Source organism: Lepidothrix coronata, unplaced genomic scaffold (assembly GCF_001604755.1).
Source record: "Lepidothrix coronata isolate B3197 unplaced genomic scaffold, Lepidothrix_coronata-1.0 Scaffold18, whole genome shotgun sequence".
Taxonomy (NCBI): domain Eukaryota; kingdom Metazoa; phylum Chordata; class Aves; order Passeriformes; family Pipridae; genus Lepidothrix; species Lepidothrix coronata.
Genome location: NW_016690198.1, coordinates 5463147 through 5479271, shown reverse-complemented (window position 1 = coordinate 5479271; position 16125 = coordinate 5463147). Strand labels below are relative to the sequence as shown.

General features: G+C 35.0%; 1 protein-coding gene across 3 annotated transcripts in view; it reads right to left on the bottom strand.

Annotated features, from left to right (window-relative positions):
• Positions 1-1896: 1896 nt before the first annotated feature.
• Positions 1897-16125, bottom strand: part of PRR16 (proline rich 16) — a 144752-nt gene continuing 130523 nt past the window's right edge. For all 3 annotated transcript variants that reach the window (XM_017807212.1, XM_017807211.1, XM_017807214.1), the window contains one exon: positions 1897-4874. The gene's annotated coding sequence lies outside the window, so the exon portion shown is untranslated. The remainder of the gene's footprint in view (positions 4875-16125) is intronic.

Sequence of the window (16125 nt, the reverse complement as noted above, 5' to 3'; positions counted from 1 at the left end):
AAATTTATGTGAAAGAATCTGCCCTTCTAGGCAACAAGCAGAATTAAAAACTTCTTCCAAGTGCTTCTGTTTTCCTTGATTATCTTTCAGCATTACCGACTTTTTGCCAGACTTCCCTCTGCCCTATTGTAGAAATAGAACTTCTTAACTCTTATGTTTCTTGCAACTATTTTAGTCAACAAATCTCTTATGTATCTTGCAATTGTTTTGATTAACCATGCTGTGGTATTTATTTATTTATTTACTTATTTATCGTCTTAATAATCTTACAGTCCTTACATTTTCTTTAAAAATCTTCAGCTATCTGAAGGATGTCTTCTTGCCCTAGGCAGCCTCTGACACCCTGCTACTTAGCCATGCGTTTCCCTTTTACCCTTTCTCAAACCTTTCTTGCTAAGCAGGATGTATTTGCTCTCTGCCCTTCAATACAACACCTTAAATAGTCTCTGTGCCATCTGCTATGACTTAACTCTCTTAGTATTCCTTCCAGGTTTTCCCTGACAGGAGTCCCTGCTTATAATTGTCCTTTCTCAAGTTGAGCCCAACTGTTGGGAGATTTTTTGGCTTCTTTACAGCCCTGGAAGGATATTGAATCTAGAGAGAGATTCAGCTGAAGTAATTTGAACCACATCCACCTGGCTTTTACTTCTTCTCTTATGTGATCTTCAACTATCCAGCCCATGAAAATTATTAATTTAGTCTCAGCAGTCCTCTAAGGAATCTTACCGTAATATATGAGTCACTCTGTTCAACTAATTTTCTCTGTAAGATCCAGCCTCAGTAACAGCCTCCTACCTTCAGTGGGAGCTCCAGAGCAGAGCAATGGCTGTCCTTCTTCCACCCCTCCTCAGACAGCAGCCTACCACCTATCCTGTGGTCAGGTCTTATTTACAGCATCATTGCCTTGCTGTGGACCCAGCACACCACCAATCGCAGAAAAAAATCTGTCCCTTGGGAATATTCATGCCATGTGACACTTGGGGTGATCATTTGAGTCAGGAAACGGACACTTTTATAACATTCTGGTGATCACCAGACTTTTGTAATCTTTTGCTTCCATTTTACAAAATAGCTATTTTAACATGTCCGTATTCTTTTCATGAATGATGGTGGTCCTCATCTTTTAAAAAAATTCAAGTGCTGAAAGTATGTCTAGTAGACACATCCAGAACTGTCAGCATTTTTCTTCGCGCATCTCAGCATTTCAAGCCTATTGGCTGCTTCAGGTGCCTTTTCAGATGCCAGGTAATGAAATAATGCACTATTACTCTAGAACCATACCTTCAGGCGCTTCTTATACACAAAACACACATAAACCTACAAAAGGACCAACCAGTCATCATAACATCATATTAGTTGAAGAAGTTCTGCTGGTCTTGTCAATATGCTCAGACTAAGACAAGGGAAACAAAACAAATTTTTTAATGTTTAATGAGATAATCTAATTGTCTGCTCTGGTTTTAAACTTTATGAAAAAGCATTTCAGTGCTAATTATTTGTCAATAATTTCTGAAATCTTGTGTCGAGGTGTTATCTCAGGTGAGTATCTGCATAGTATACAGACATCAGCTCAATTTATATCCAATATTAAATACTCACCTAAAGATTTAATTTAAATCTACAAAAATCATGCAATCTGGATTTATCCCAGTGTCACTGGTAGTAGAATAAAACATGATACATAACAGTGCACGTGTGTGCACATACACGTGCACACACTTCCAGCATGAAGTCCCAGTTAAGCAGAGCTCCAAACAGCGTGTGACTGATCAGAACTATGGTTTGCAGTGTTATCTTCCAACTACATTTGTCACTTAAATTAGGCCTACGTGCTGGTATATGTGCATTATTTTTGCATTACACAGATCATATAAAATCATACCTGGGACCAGGTCATTATTTTTCATATCTCATGTATTTTTCTGAAGAAAACTGTACATTGTATCAGGTGGGTTTTGTGCAATAAAAATTTTACAAACAAGCTGATCTAGAACTCAGAATAGCAGAAAAATATTTGCAAGTAGTAACAAATTATTTCACTAGATTTTTATTGGGCTATTTTCAGATATAAATGAATGCATTTTGTTCACAAAAATAAGAGCTTTCCAAGTTTTATCATTACAATAATGGAAGTCTTCAAATTAGCATTCTGAAATTTTCTTACTGTTTCAGTAATGTTGCCCCTTTCTTAAACAACTCTGAATACTAGATTCAAAGAACAAACTTTCCAATTTTAAAGTATAGGTTATCAGAAGGGGGAGCAAAACCAAGCCCATGCAAGTTGTGTGTCCAAACAAGGTATTCTAATGACACAGAAATGACATCATAGTAACAAGATTGTAAGCCAACTGGAAAGCTAAATTGTCTGTGAACAAAACACAACCATCATTCTTTAACAAATACAAAAAAGGTTTCATTTATCCATTGCACCAATGGAAATTGACCACTAACTTTCTTTAAAGAAAAGAGTCATATCATTAGATCATCCCAAGTTTTGCCAAATGACGGAGTCTAATATAAACTTATTATTTCATTTTCTGATTTCCTGACAAACTTCAAAAGCTGTTTATGGCTTCAGAGTCACAAGCAAAGACAGAGCTCAGGTCTTTCACCAAAAAATACAGTAATATGAGCATCTTTTGCAGAAACAGGACTTGTGGCACTTACTTCAGCAGAGCTGGCATTTCATTCATGAGCAGGTAAGGGTGCGCATGCGTGCACACACACACAAACATACACGCATACACTGGTTAGTACATTAGAGCAGAGCAACACATTTTTAAGATATTTGCCCTTTACAAAGTTAACCACAGATTAATTTTTTTTGAAAGATATTTTTTCTGTTAGTGAGCACTTAATAGATTCCATGAAGCAATAAAAGAAAATCCTATTCAGCTTTATAAATCAGATACATATGACTGGATTTAAGATGAACGATTTGAGTGAACTGGGAACCAAATGCATTACTTTTCTCTTAAAATTACACACAGGCTAATGGACTAAGAAAAAAAATGAAAAAAAAAAGGTTTTTATTCGAAACAGCTCTAGCATTGAAATGTTCAATAACTGTACAACAAACCACTGCATTAGATGGATAACAATGACTGTTCTTAACTGTAAAGTGTAGATCATCCTAAGGAACAACCTCTTATTCTGTAGCTTTTCATATTACTATCAAATAGTATCAACTTCATGGTCTTGTCAGTATGCTAATACAAACAAAAAAACAAACAAAAATGCTAGCACACACGCACCCTAAAAAACCGCCAACTCCCCAAAAAACTAAACCAGTTTTTTGAATAAAATGAGACAGCTGACAAAAGGTCTTTGTATAATTTGGGAAACCACCATTATTAGACTACATTCATGTCATTCTTAAACATCCAAATCTTCACTTACTAAAATCCACTGATTATAAAAAAAACCCCTAACCATTATATATTTAATTTCTTCCTGTGGTTATTAAAATAAACTATGTTCTGAAATTAAGAGTTAAAATACCTCCTTTTGTTTTTCATACATACTTGCCTATATAAATATACTTCATCATTTTACAAATTACAGTATTTATATTAAAGCTTTCATTCAGCAAATCATTACAGCTTAACAAGAACAAACAATTTCTGTGTTTTGGTTCTGTCTTTAAATCACTTTTGGAGATAATGAAAATCAGCCAAAATGAGTGACTGCAAATAATACAAACAACATATTTATTTAGAAAAATAAACTGAAAACGCTGCTTGTCTATTAGATTTCTCCATGAAATATAGACAAATGGCTAGAAAAATTTAATGTCAAGTACGTATTACAAATGACTTTTTTAACAGTAACTGGGACTAAAATGTCAATGTTCAATAGGAACATTTTGGATGTATAATTCAATAGACTAAATTTCTTGGCTGCTAATATGATAAAAAAAAAGGATACTATTAAAAAAGATTATATCCCCTTTTTAAATACACCTTATCATGTTGATGCTTCTTCATATATATACATATATATATATGTATGTATATGCATGTATTTATTTAATCCTAAGAAAGGACCGTAGTCCTTTCTGTGAAGAGATCCCCATAGTGAAAGAGAGCATAAATGTCTTTCTTCAGTTCTAACTTTTTAATTCCTTTTGGAGCCCCGGCAAAGTATAGCTTGTGGTCAAAAATCTCCTGGGGCCATCTGTGCAAATGGTGGCACACATCGTTACCCTGAATGGAAGTGACAGTGCAAATACTAGAAGTGCATTGTGATGCAATCTCTAACAGCGGAACTTCCTCAAAGTTGGGTGGAGGACAGGAAACAGCATCCTTCTAAGTGATTTAACTTCACTGATGCCCTGTTCCTGTATGGCTTTGAATATGTACAAGGGATGACAGAGGTCTTCTTTCCCCACAGACATCAACACTCCTCTGTTATAGTAAATGTATTCATTTTCTGATATCACAAATGCTTCATTTCTCCTTTTGGCTACATATTGAAATATTTGTGGATGCTGGCTGTACTCATAAAAGACCTCACTGTTTGTTACTCTGGTTGCTCAGCACAGAACTCAGGTGTCAGGCTTGGAGAGAGCGGTCTCTGCAATGGGGCAAGACATTTAGTTCTCTCATCCTTCTTTCCCGCTGAATGGAATTTAAGGCTGTGGCTTTTGCCAGGACTCAGCTTGTAGCTGTCAGATCTGAGAAAGATGACTCAATGCAGATTACATTAGTGACCAGTTGTGCTCTCACTTGAAGGGCTCTTCCATTCTCCACTACGGATCAGGTTTCTGGTTACTTCTCAGATCTGGCCTGCAAGAAGTCACAATGATGAATCTGATATGCAACAAATTAACTGACGTGCCTCCAAATATAGGTGTTCCTTCAAGCCTGAAGGTGCTGTCAAAAAGAAAAGAAGACAAGGGAAAAGTTATAAAAACGTTATTTTAAGTAGACAACGTTAACAAAAAAGAAAACATAATTTTGAATGATCATTCCATTTTTATGATATTTTGAACTTGATCATTTATAGTTGTACTTTATTATGGGTACAAGCCTTGGTTCTCTGCTGGAGTAAATGGGTTTAACTTCAATGGTGTCTTTGGAATCACATTATTTATACCACATGTGAAATCTGGAGTTTAATACTTGTTCACAAATTAAACAGAAAGTGAAACTCAGCAGAAGTTTCTTACCTGACAAGTAAATTTCCTAATCACTAAGATACTATATAAAATTCTGATTTGGGTCTTTCACATTCAGCTCTGTGAAACAGCTTTGATTTGTAAACACTGAAGTAGTCTTAGAGTCAGTGAAGGAGAACAATGCTGCAATCTAATGCTGAGGTTCCCTGGCTGGCTGAGTTTTCTTAACTGTATTTATTAGGCAAGACAAAGCAGCAGCATCAAAAGCAGAGACCTTAGAATACCTACCTGTTGGTACCTAGGGCACTAATTTGGGTTAAATGATTAAATTCACATCTCCTGAGGAAAAAAGTGAGAACTTCCTCTTCCACTGATGGTGATTTACACTGACAGGTGTAAATCTGTGAGGAGAGGGAAAATCACTTATTTGCCAAAAGATTTTAGTTTTGTGAATCTACATTTTCATTTGCATTTCCTCTTATCTCATATTGACTCAAATGCTTTAAGCTGATAAAGATTGTCAAGGGGTAAGACAGAATTTCACTCTGTCAGAGAAAAAAAAGGAATTTAAAGTTGATGTGCTGTGAATCCTTTTTATTTTTTTTCCCAACCACTTAAGCAAAATATCAAATATTAAGGGAAACTTAGTTAACACAGAATTGTTACTGTGGCCCAGTGTAACCCAACAGTCTAGCAAACATGGTATAATAAATTAGTGATAACACTGGCTTGGTAGGAAATTTTTTCCTAATCAACTATTTAGAGTGTGACTTGTATTGTTAATGAAAAAAATGAATATTCTAAACATCTGCTAGCAGCTTACTTTTAAACTGAGGACAGTCTTCATATCACTAGAAACACAAAACCCTTTTTCAGCTTTCACAGATTCAGGCTTCAGCTATATTTGAGCTAATGATTCATGTATGTCATTACCTCAGAAAAATTCCAAAAAAAAAAGTTAATATTGCCCTTGACTGCAGCTTAATTCTCAGAAGCAGGATGAATAAGGTACAGCAAACATATATGTAACAATAAAAATAATAATAGCAATACTCATAAAAGAGGTAATGCAAATAGTATTTTGTCTTTGTCAGAAAACAATTGTTCCTCAAACTTATTCTGAATACAGCACAATACAATGCTGAGCAGCTGTAGACATGAAAAGCAGTATGATTTTTCTTTTTCTCTGGGTTGCAATTTATAAACATATTCAATATCATGCTGTTGTGTTTTAACCCCAATCAGCAACTAAGTACCACCAGTTGCTCACTCACTCCCCAGTCTATGGTGGGATGGGGAGGAGAACTGGGGAAAAAAAAGATAAACTCCAATAAAATGAAAATATTATAATTATTATAATAATAAAAATAACAACAACGACTGCAACAAAAGTGAGCCTATTAAAAAGAGAGAGAAATAAGACCCAAGAAAGACAAGTGATGCGCAATTCAGTTGCTCACCATCTGCTTACCAACATCCAGCCTGTCCTCAAGCTGTGACCAGCAACTCCCACCCAACTCCCTCCAGCTTATATATTGGACATGATGTTCAGTGGTATGGAGTATCCCTTTGGTCAGTTCAGATCAGCTATCCTGGTCATGCTCCCTTCTATCTTCTTGTGCAGCTCCTCACCAGCAAAGCATAGGAAACTGAAAATCCTGAGTTTAGAGTAAGTACTACTAAGCAGCAACTGGAACATCAGTGTGCTAATAAACATTATTCTCATACTAAATCCAAAAAACAGCACTGTACCAGCTACTAGGAAGAAAATGAACTCTTATCTCAATCAAAATCAGGATGATTCCCCACAAAACCAGCAAGTGGTATATCAAGTATACCTGAGTTTCTCTAGCATTTCTTTCATTAAGTCATAAACCCACACAACTTGATTCATTTCCTCATTTCATCAACGTTCTACCAAAGAAGAAAAGACGATCCTTTTTTGTTTATGACGTCTGTGCTAAAGAGTAGAAATTGTGAAAATGTTTTGCACCTTTCCACATTAATAAAGAATTTGTTCAAATTAAAAGATTATGATTAGACTTGCTTGGTGAAAAGTTCATAAGGTTGCAAAGCCTGTATTAAAAACAGAAGCAGTTCCTCTTGCTACTTCCCCCAAAAATCCATAATTGCCAGTCGTTATTTACACATGAATAAGGGAGGCAGAAAGAGGAATAAGGCCAGTCACTGAAAAAAAAATAAAAATCTCAGATTCCTATCCTGAACTGTCTAGTTCTTAAGTCTATGGTCTGTACTATTTTGATAGAGAGGCTGTACATTCAGATTGCTATACTTAATTCATCATTATAAAATCCCTTCATTACCACATAACATACCTTGTCAATAATCTCAGAGTGAAAAAACCCCTGACCTTAGCTAGGGTTCAGACAATTTATAGGAGACCATTTTGTTCACTCATCCCTTCTCTCTTTCATTACTTTGGCAGCATCATTTATTCATTTTCTTCCTTCTACCACGTCAGTGTTTAGTCCCAAGAACCAGAGAATCAGAGAAACCAATGTTACTGTTTTCCCCATTCAAATCCAGATAACTACTCTTCTATAATAAAAAATCTATTTTACTGCTCTGCATGTATTACCTGAAAAAAACCTATGCCCTTCTGCTTTGCTCTGTTTGTCTTCTTAAAAACTGAGAATGAGTCTAGTCCCCTTTACAATTACATCCTCCTTCTCATCATGGCCATGACCATACTGTCGCTGGACAAATTGCTATTCAGAACTCTGTGCATGGAAAATATTAAGGGAAAAGTCCACTAAAGGGAAGCATCTCCTCACCTCAGAGCTACAGAATGGTTACACCATTTTCAGATACAGAGAAACTCACCTTCAATTTACAGTATTTAAAGAACAAAATATGCAGAGGTATGATTGGAAGAAACGAAGAAAATTATACAGAAGACATTATCAACTTTGAACTGATGAGTGCAGTGATGACTACCAATGATCACAGAAAGGAATACTTTTAATGCAGCTTTCTATGCTAGATCTAGTGTCTTTTATCAAGAAAAAGGAGAAAACAACCAGGAAATGCACTTTACATTCAATTGAGAAAATGAGATTTACTTGATTTATACTAAGCTCTATAATTTCCACATCATTTTAAGAGTCTGATAAGAGCCACTGAAAGATTAGCCTAAATAAAAGCTCCATTATTTGGGCTATTTTAGCCCAGACAGTATAATTTGGACACATGTTGTTATCTGTCATAAGCATACCAGAAGTCAGAGCGCAGTTCTCACATATTTAGGAGTATAACAAAAGTTCTCAAGGAAAAAAAAATACACAAAATCACATAGTAATAAATCTTCTTATACATAGTGCCCATATTTTCTAGATATTGTTTAAATAGTAATGACATTGTTTCAGTTACTTACTTATACCTGAAAGATACAGAAATATTTAGATTCAGACGTAGACTATTTTATTTATATTAACCTAAGCTTTCTATTCCTTTCAGATAAGAGTAATTACACAATCTTAATCCCCTCAATAGAAGTAAGAATTACTAAACACGAAGGGAATGTTTTTGTAAAGTTTTTTTTGTTAGTTTCTTTTGTCCAAGAAATCCCCACCATGATCTCTGATTTTTGTGTTCAGTTATATAGTCCTGCTGAGACATCTTTCTCTGAAAAAAACTAAACCACCTAAATCTAAGCAACACAGAATGTTAACAAATCCACCACCACACTTTTTAATGATTCCTATTTTTTTCCTCAGAAGCTCCAGAAAACTTATTTATGTGTGATTGCCCCATCCTACTGTTTCAATTCATAAATAATTTATTTGTCAGTGAGCAAAAAAGAATTCCCAATTGCTTATTGGAAATTTTCCCTTCAAAGTTTTGAAAGAGATTGTAAATGGCATGAAAAATATCTAAAGTTACAAGTTTTCTTTTTTTTTTACACACTATTATTCATTTATACATTGGCAGTATGCATTAAATTCTTGCTAACCTCTCCTAATAACCCTTTCTCAACATGATTATAAAGTTCTTTGTCATGCCAGGTTTGATATCTCCAGAGCTTTCCCTATATATAGTTCTATAGAGTCAATCCTGGATAGAAATCTGTAAATTATGTCTGAAAGTACATGATGAAAATATTCATTACATATAATTTTCCAACTGAACTCATACTGCTTAAATAGTGTCTTTGTAGATATTTACTGTCTTTATCTGTTTGCGCAATAACATGAAGATTGTCAGAATATTGGCTCTGAGAGCTACTGTAGAATAATTTTTTTATAGTGAGAAATCAATTTTAACAGAAGCATGCAATGAATGTCAGGAGCATCATGCTTATCAACATATGAACTCATAAAATCTCCTGCTTCTTACTTATAAACTGCTGGCCAAATTGATGTGGTTGGTGCTTGTCTCAATCAAGTCCCAAACAGTTTAGATTTGAGAGAAGTAATTTGTGGGACCTACAATGCGAAATCACATCTTTCTGTTTGTTGATTACACTAGTTTTCAACATAGGGAATATCTAGGCAACCAAAGTTACCAGCTGACAGGTACCAGGTATCTTGACATCATGGGAGTCAATAGTTTACATTAGGGGTTGCCATGATGAATGTCAAAATGTCAAAAATGTCAAAGTTCCAACTACAAAATGCTAAAAGGGGAAAGAATGGCACTGGAAAAAGTTCTGATGATGTATCATGGGAAATTCTGGCAGTCTTTTTCACTGGTCACAGGCACCTCATCTCTTAAGAGAACTATACATAAATTTTAACTAGAGAAGTAAGAACTTATTTCTCAGCATGTACAGAAAGCACATATAAATTAGCATTTTTAAAATCCCTCAGGCATATTCTTGGCTGAAACAATACATTTCTGTTTACCATTTTCAAATTTTAGAAGCATTTTTATCAGGTCATTTTTCTTAACAAGACTTTCTTTTCATTTGCCTTTTTGGTCCCTTAGGTGCTGGAAAACTGTTCTGGCATTATGCATATTTTAAGGTAGAATTGGTTATGTCAAGTGTGAATACCTTCCTAGGAAGCCTATTTCTTTTCTTATAATTTTTTGGATAAGTTACACTGTATCCTTCATGAGATGAATACTCACAAATATTTCTGAGATGTTGTTTTGTATTCATTTTGTCTCTGGGATACATGTTTACTAGCTTTCAACTACATTTTATCTTGTACGTGACTAACATTACATAGAAAAAGCAAGAAATTATCAAGAAGATGAAATCAGGTTTGTTTTTATGTCTTGTTTCTTTATTTTTCTTTGCGCTAAAGTGTAAAATTTTAGCTCTATATTTAAGTTCAAAATAACAAGTCATAGCTTGTTCTAATATCCATTTACAGATAGACTTCTGATTCAGACTTGCTTAAAAAGCAAAGCCAAGTATACATAAATGCTGGGCTATCAATTTTTGTAATACAGACAATATCCAGAAGGCTGCAACCAGTTAGACTGTCGTTGGCAAGGTCACATCCAAAGCCAGAGATCAAGTGGCCACTACAGTTGTACCAACAGCAGCAGCTTAGCAACCAATGCGAGGACTAGACTGGGTGGGTCCCTCTATACAGAAGTAGTCACACTTCAGTTTAGTTACACCCCTAGGAGATATATGTTAATAATACTATGGAAATGAATTTGATGTTCATTTAATATATAAAGTACTTGAGCACTACTTTTTGAGGGGGTTACTGAAATAATTTATGCCATGTATTCAGAGGACAATAATGAAACCATAAAGCCAGTCTTGAATTTGAGGTACTTGAATATGTAAAAGAAATTTTGGGTCCATTTCTGGTTTGGCTGCAGATTTCTTTTGAGATTACAGGCAATAATTTTAATTTACATGTTACAAGTTAATAACATTTCATTTCACTGTCCTTTTGACTCTCTACTTACTTCTGCTTCTTATTTTCAGAAATAAATACTCTGAAACACTGAATCTACAAGCCCAAACAGCAAAAAAATAGTTTTAATGCTCTCTGTGCTCTTGAAACAAATAAACCCTACATTGCTAGTGGTAAACTAAAACTTGTTTCTTGCAGCATCCTTCTCTGAGTATCAGAGGAATGTGGATGGCTAGCTAGACCTGAGGCCTACTGCCACTTTCCCAAATGGGGCTGTGTATCTGAGATGCTCAAAGAGAATCTTTTATGGTAATACTGTCCAGGGAACCAACCTATTCATTCTTACTGCATTTTTTTAAACATAAGAGCTAGCTAATATATGATACTATTTTCATCTTTCTGCCCTTATTTTTGCCCTCCTTTTCATGGTGAGTCAAAGCAAATTTCCTTAATTAGTTTGAATGTACATCTGTGTCAAATAGAGGTAGAACAAAGATTAGTAAAAGAAAGAGATGCAAAAGACAGCTAAGCCCCTAATGTAAGTAACGGTTTATTTCTAATGATTAGTGAAATATTAGCTGGTAATACAGTTGGGGAGTTGGTTACAAAGTTTATTTATCTATTTGAACACAGGCAACACCATAGGAAATAAATATTGAAACAAAAATATTAAGGGTGAAGTAGGTTTGCATTTGCAATGAGTTGCCAAAGGAAGTCACATCCAGTATCTAGTGCTGGGAATTTCCTTATCAATGGTATTGCCTCTTTGCTTAATCTCAGGACTAATCTCAGGTCATCACTGCCTTCTTACACTCTAGTTCTCGGCAGAAAGTAAAAGAGATGGACAGGTTAGAAAAGAAACCAACACTCCATGCCCCATATATGTCAGTATTTTTTATGCAAGAATTCAGATTTCCTGTGTCTTACTTTTACAACAGCCAATTCCTGAAGCTGACTATCTAACAAAAAACAGGATACAAATCCATGTGACCAACATTCAATGAATAATAATAATTTACTTTGGTATATGGCATAATCTACATGACAAAGGGAAAAAGCTTTTATCAGTCAGCTGTAGGGACATTAATCTGAGGACAACTGAAAGTTCACACAGAATAGTTAAATGCCTTAAAGGACTTGCATTTGCTATTATTTAAAAAATTTTATGTTTCAATTTTTAGAGTTTAGAAGGTTTTGTATAATTACATATCTTAAAGTGATGTGTGAATGGTTTGAAAATCATTCTCTCCAGAGTATATCTTGCAGCTGACGGATGTAACCTTTTCTCATTCAGCCTGAAGCTAAGAAGGATAGATGAAAAGTGAGCTGGCAGCCCTCCACCTGCTGATTTAAAAAAACCCAAAAACTATATGGGTGAGAGGAGATATGTAGAAGACAATGTAACTATCAATACTTTCACCCTTTCGGGGTTTTTTTTGACATTTGCTGATCTTTCACTTATTTCAAATTACTCAAGCAATCGAGCAGCCTTGTAGGATTAGGCCTACTTTGCAAGCCAAAAGGACTTAAAAGTCATCAGAAAATATCTGTAAATTCTTTGGTGCAGCTTTTCTACAGTTTGCCTATTGAAGGATGAAATAGTTTGTAATTCTAGATAACAACATGATGTTCTTTAACATGTGCTTTACTTTTTCTTTTATCATTTGGCACAAATATTTTGTCACATGAGAAAAAATATTAATTTCAATGACACTAGATACATGGAGATCACTGAAACTACGTTATCCTGGACTCCCTAAACATGTCAATGCAACTAAAGGCTAACAATGCAATGATTCATTACTGTTACTATTCATTATTATTCTGGTTAATCAACATATTCAAATTCCATTCTTTTCTTTACAAAAGAGAAGGGGGTTCTATGATGTTGCTGGACTTTGTTGATAGGAATTTTTAGCTACTAGAAATTTTTTAGTAGCTCACAGCTTTATCTTGGGCAGAAACCTGTAAGTGCAAGAGAGGCCTTGAGATCATGTACAAATGGGACAGCGTTTATGAAAAGTCTCCCTGCTTCAAAAGCTTATTGGAAGATTTCCCAGCCACCAACTGCAGCTCTTTTCCATCACAAGGCAGACTAGAAAGGGTTGCATCAACTGCTTGAGACTTCTTCCATTGTGAAAGAAAAATACTGAAGTTTCTACATATTAATTTACCAAGACTTAACCAGCTACTTTCTTGAGCTCCCAAGGAAATTATGGTATCAGGAAGAAACCGAATAGAAACCACAATCAATACTGTAAAAATGTAGCTGAATATATTCTTAGACTGGAAGATGAAAAAAAAATCAGGAAATTACTTGGTATCGTCATATGTCTTGTACCTTCAGCAACAACATGCATGAAAGAGATCAACCTGGCATGACATTTACATTAAAGATGTATGAAAGAATCTTCTTATGGAAAGCACTACATACTTTCTGGGGTTAACCTTGGTAAGAGTTTTGACTTTTGATTACTCTACTAGAATATATGTTCTTACAAAATTATAAAAATAAATACAAGAATTTATAACTTTTGCAAATATATAATGATTCAAAGCACTTTCTCTTCAAGGGGTCAACTTTTGTTTCAAGAGCTTTTGCAAATACCTGTATACAAAAAAACCTAAAACCTACTTATTAGCTGTCCTACCCACCACTCCAAATGACTACATGCAAGTCATGCAACTGATGTCAAAAAGGCAGAAATATCAAGTTATCAAAAATATCAGTGTTAATATTCTTTCTAGACACTCAGAATTATGCCTTTTAATTTATTTTGAGCAATCCTAGAAATGAGCTTCCAGAACGCTGTAATGTTTTTATAATATAACACTATGTTTGAAAAAAACCCTGAAATTTTGGGTTATCTTTGGAAAAAGGAAAGAAAAGGAAGACCAACATTTCAGATTCTGATTTTGCAAATCTGCCATGAGTCTCTTTTTGTAGGTTGTTTAACCATTTTAAGCTGAATATGCAGAAGTCTAGACTGGAATGAAACAGTATGTTTTGACATTTAGTGATCACTGGTTTTTTCCATCCAGGTCTAATGATGTATAAAGTTATATACAACTGGATAGGACAGTCCAGTTGCTTAAGACATAAGCTCAGCAACAAATCATACCTCCACTTAGCCTTTAAGGAACTTAATTTCTCGTAATTATCAGCACAGACATCCCTATCAAAACATACACATGAGACAAATATAGTAAAGAACTACTTCAAGAGGGTAGGGAGAAGGATATGATGATCTCCAGCAGGAAAAGGGGACAGTTACACAGGCAGTGATCTATCTCAGTTTCAGAACATTGTAAGAAAATAATGATTTCCTCATTATAAGAGAAATTGAAAGCCATAAAGCATATCTGGCTTAGACCCTTTATAATGTCCATCAAATATGCTTAAAGGCTTGGCTCATAATGGACGTCTTGTGTGTGTGTGTGTGTAATTTTGGGGTTTTTCTCTGTTTTTAATACCAACATTTGCAAACTTTAAGACCTTTGCCAGTGCAGACTGTCTTGCTAATTGAAAATCATTGGCTGCCCTTGCTCCAATACAAGTATCCATGCTCATCTGACATTTGCTTAACAAAAAAGATATTTTGCCTAACAAAAGCAGCTCAGAAATCAAATACAGCCCACTAAACTCTCCTGCTAATGCATTCAGGAAAAGGTTACTAGTAAAGTGTGCAATTCAGCACTTTGCCCATTAAGCACAGGCCTCAAATACACTGTTTGTCTGGCCATAAAATACCTCAATCTGTTGCCCAGCAGTCTCTGAGATGTTCAGCAAAGAGATTAGTCATTTTGGTGGACTGCCCCTGAGTTGAAAATAAGAATAAAATCCCTGGATCTGTTTATCTAAATCAGTTAGTCAGATATATAAGACAGCCTACTGTAAAAAATCATGATTATGTGTGGGTTGGAATTACGTTTGAAGTTCTGAATCTACTGTGTGCTGACTGAGTTGGCTAAGATCCTCTCCAGTGTTGTTTTCCAAGTCACAGTTCAAAATCGGAGAGTTTGCAAATCTGCAGATAAGCCACAGATGCTCCAGTGTATATTTGAAACATCTCTTCAAGCATTTCCCCCTCAGCACGAGACAGAAGGACAAAATAACTGTTAATTCTTTTTCAAGTAGGATGGATTTTCTATCTATTGTGGTATACAGAAAAGACACTTGGCTTTGTTTTCTATAACAAGTGCATCCAAAAATTCTATGCTCTTGTTGAACTAGTCAAAATTAGCAGAACACATATTCTCAAGTATCTCTTTCCTTGGTCTTTTTAAACCTAATCAATTCTATGGTTCCATGGAATAGAGCACGTAAGAGTGAGCAGCAATACAAGAAATAACATCCAAAAAGACAGGAAGCTGAAGAAGCTCTATGCACCATATCTGTCAGAGCCTGGAAGAATCTGGAGGGTCATAAACCGCCACCTGTCTACCAGAAAAAGTAAAAAAAATAGCCCTGACAAGTAGATTATCTTTGACTTCTCATTATTGGACTCTATCACTGTGTTCCCTCTTTCCTTTTAATATTAAAACGTGAAAAAAGAAGCAAAAGACAGACAACAGTGACCTTCTAAGGCACTGAACACACATGAGGAATTCAAAAGACCAATTTACTTATGTCAGAGCACCTTTCAGGAAAAGGAAAGTGGCACACCGTACCATATACAACAATAGGACAAATTAAATGTACTTGATGAAAAGCAGCTAAAACAAATGCAGATAAAGGAATTTACACAGCAGATTCTCAGTTGCCCTGATGGTGCAGTAAGCCAGATAAAAGAAAAAAAAAGAATGCAATACTGTAAAATTAAAGAAAATTAAATTCTTTTATCAATCAACTTTCTTGATTTTCTTTGTAGAGTTAAGACAGGATTTTAGACCTTAGTGAGCAGAGCCTGGTAAAGACTGGTGGGTGAGGGTGTTTTGGTTTTTTTTGTGTGTGTAAATAATTGTGTTTTGGACAGCATAATGGAGAGGTGAAGTATTTACTAGAAATTCTTACCTGATTAAAATAGTAATGACCAATAAAATGGCTTTGTTTTCTCCTGTAAACTCAACAAGAGAAGGTCTAACTTTGTCCTGATGAAATTTTCTTCTACAGGTAATATTGAAAAATATATTATTCCTTAGTATCACTTCCCATTTTTAAAGTTA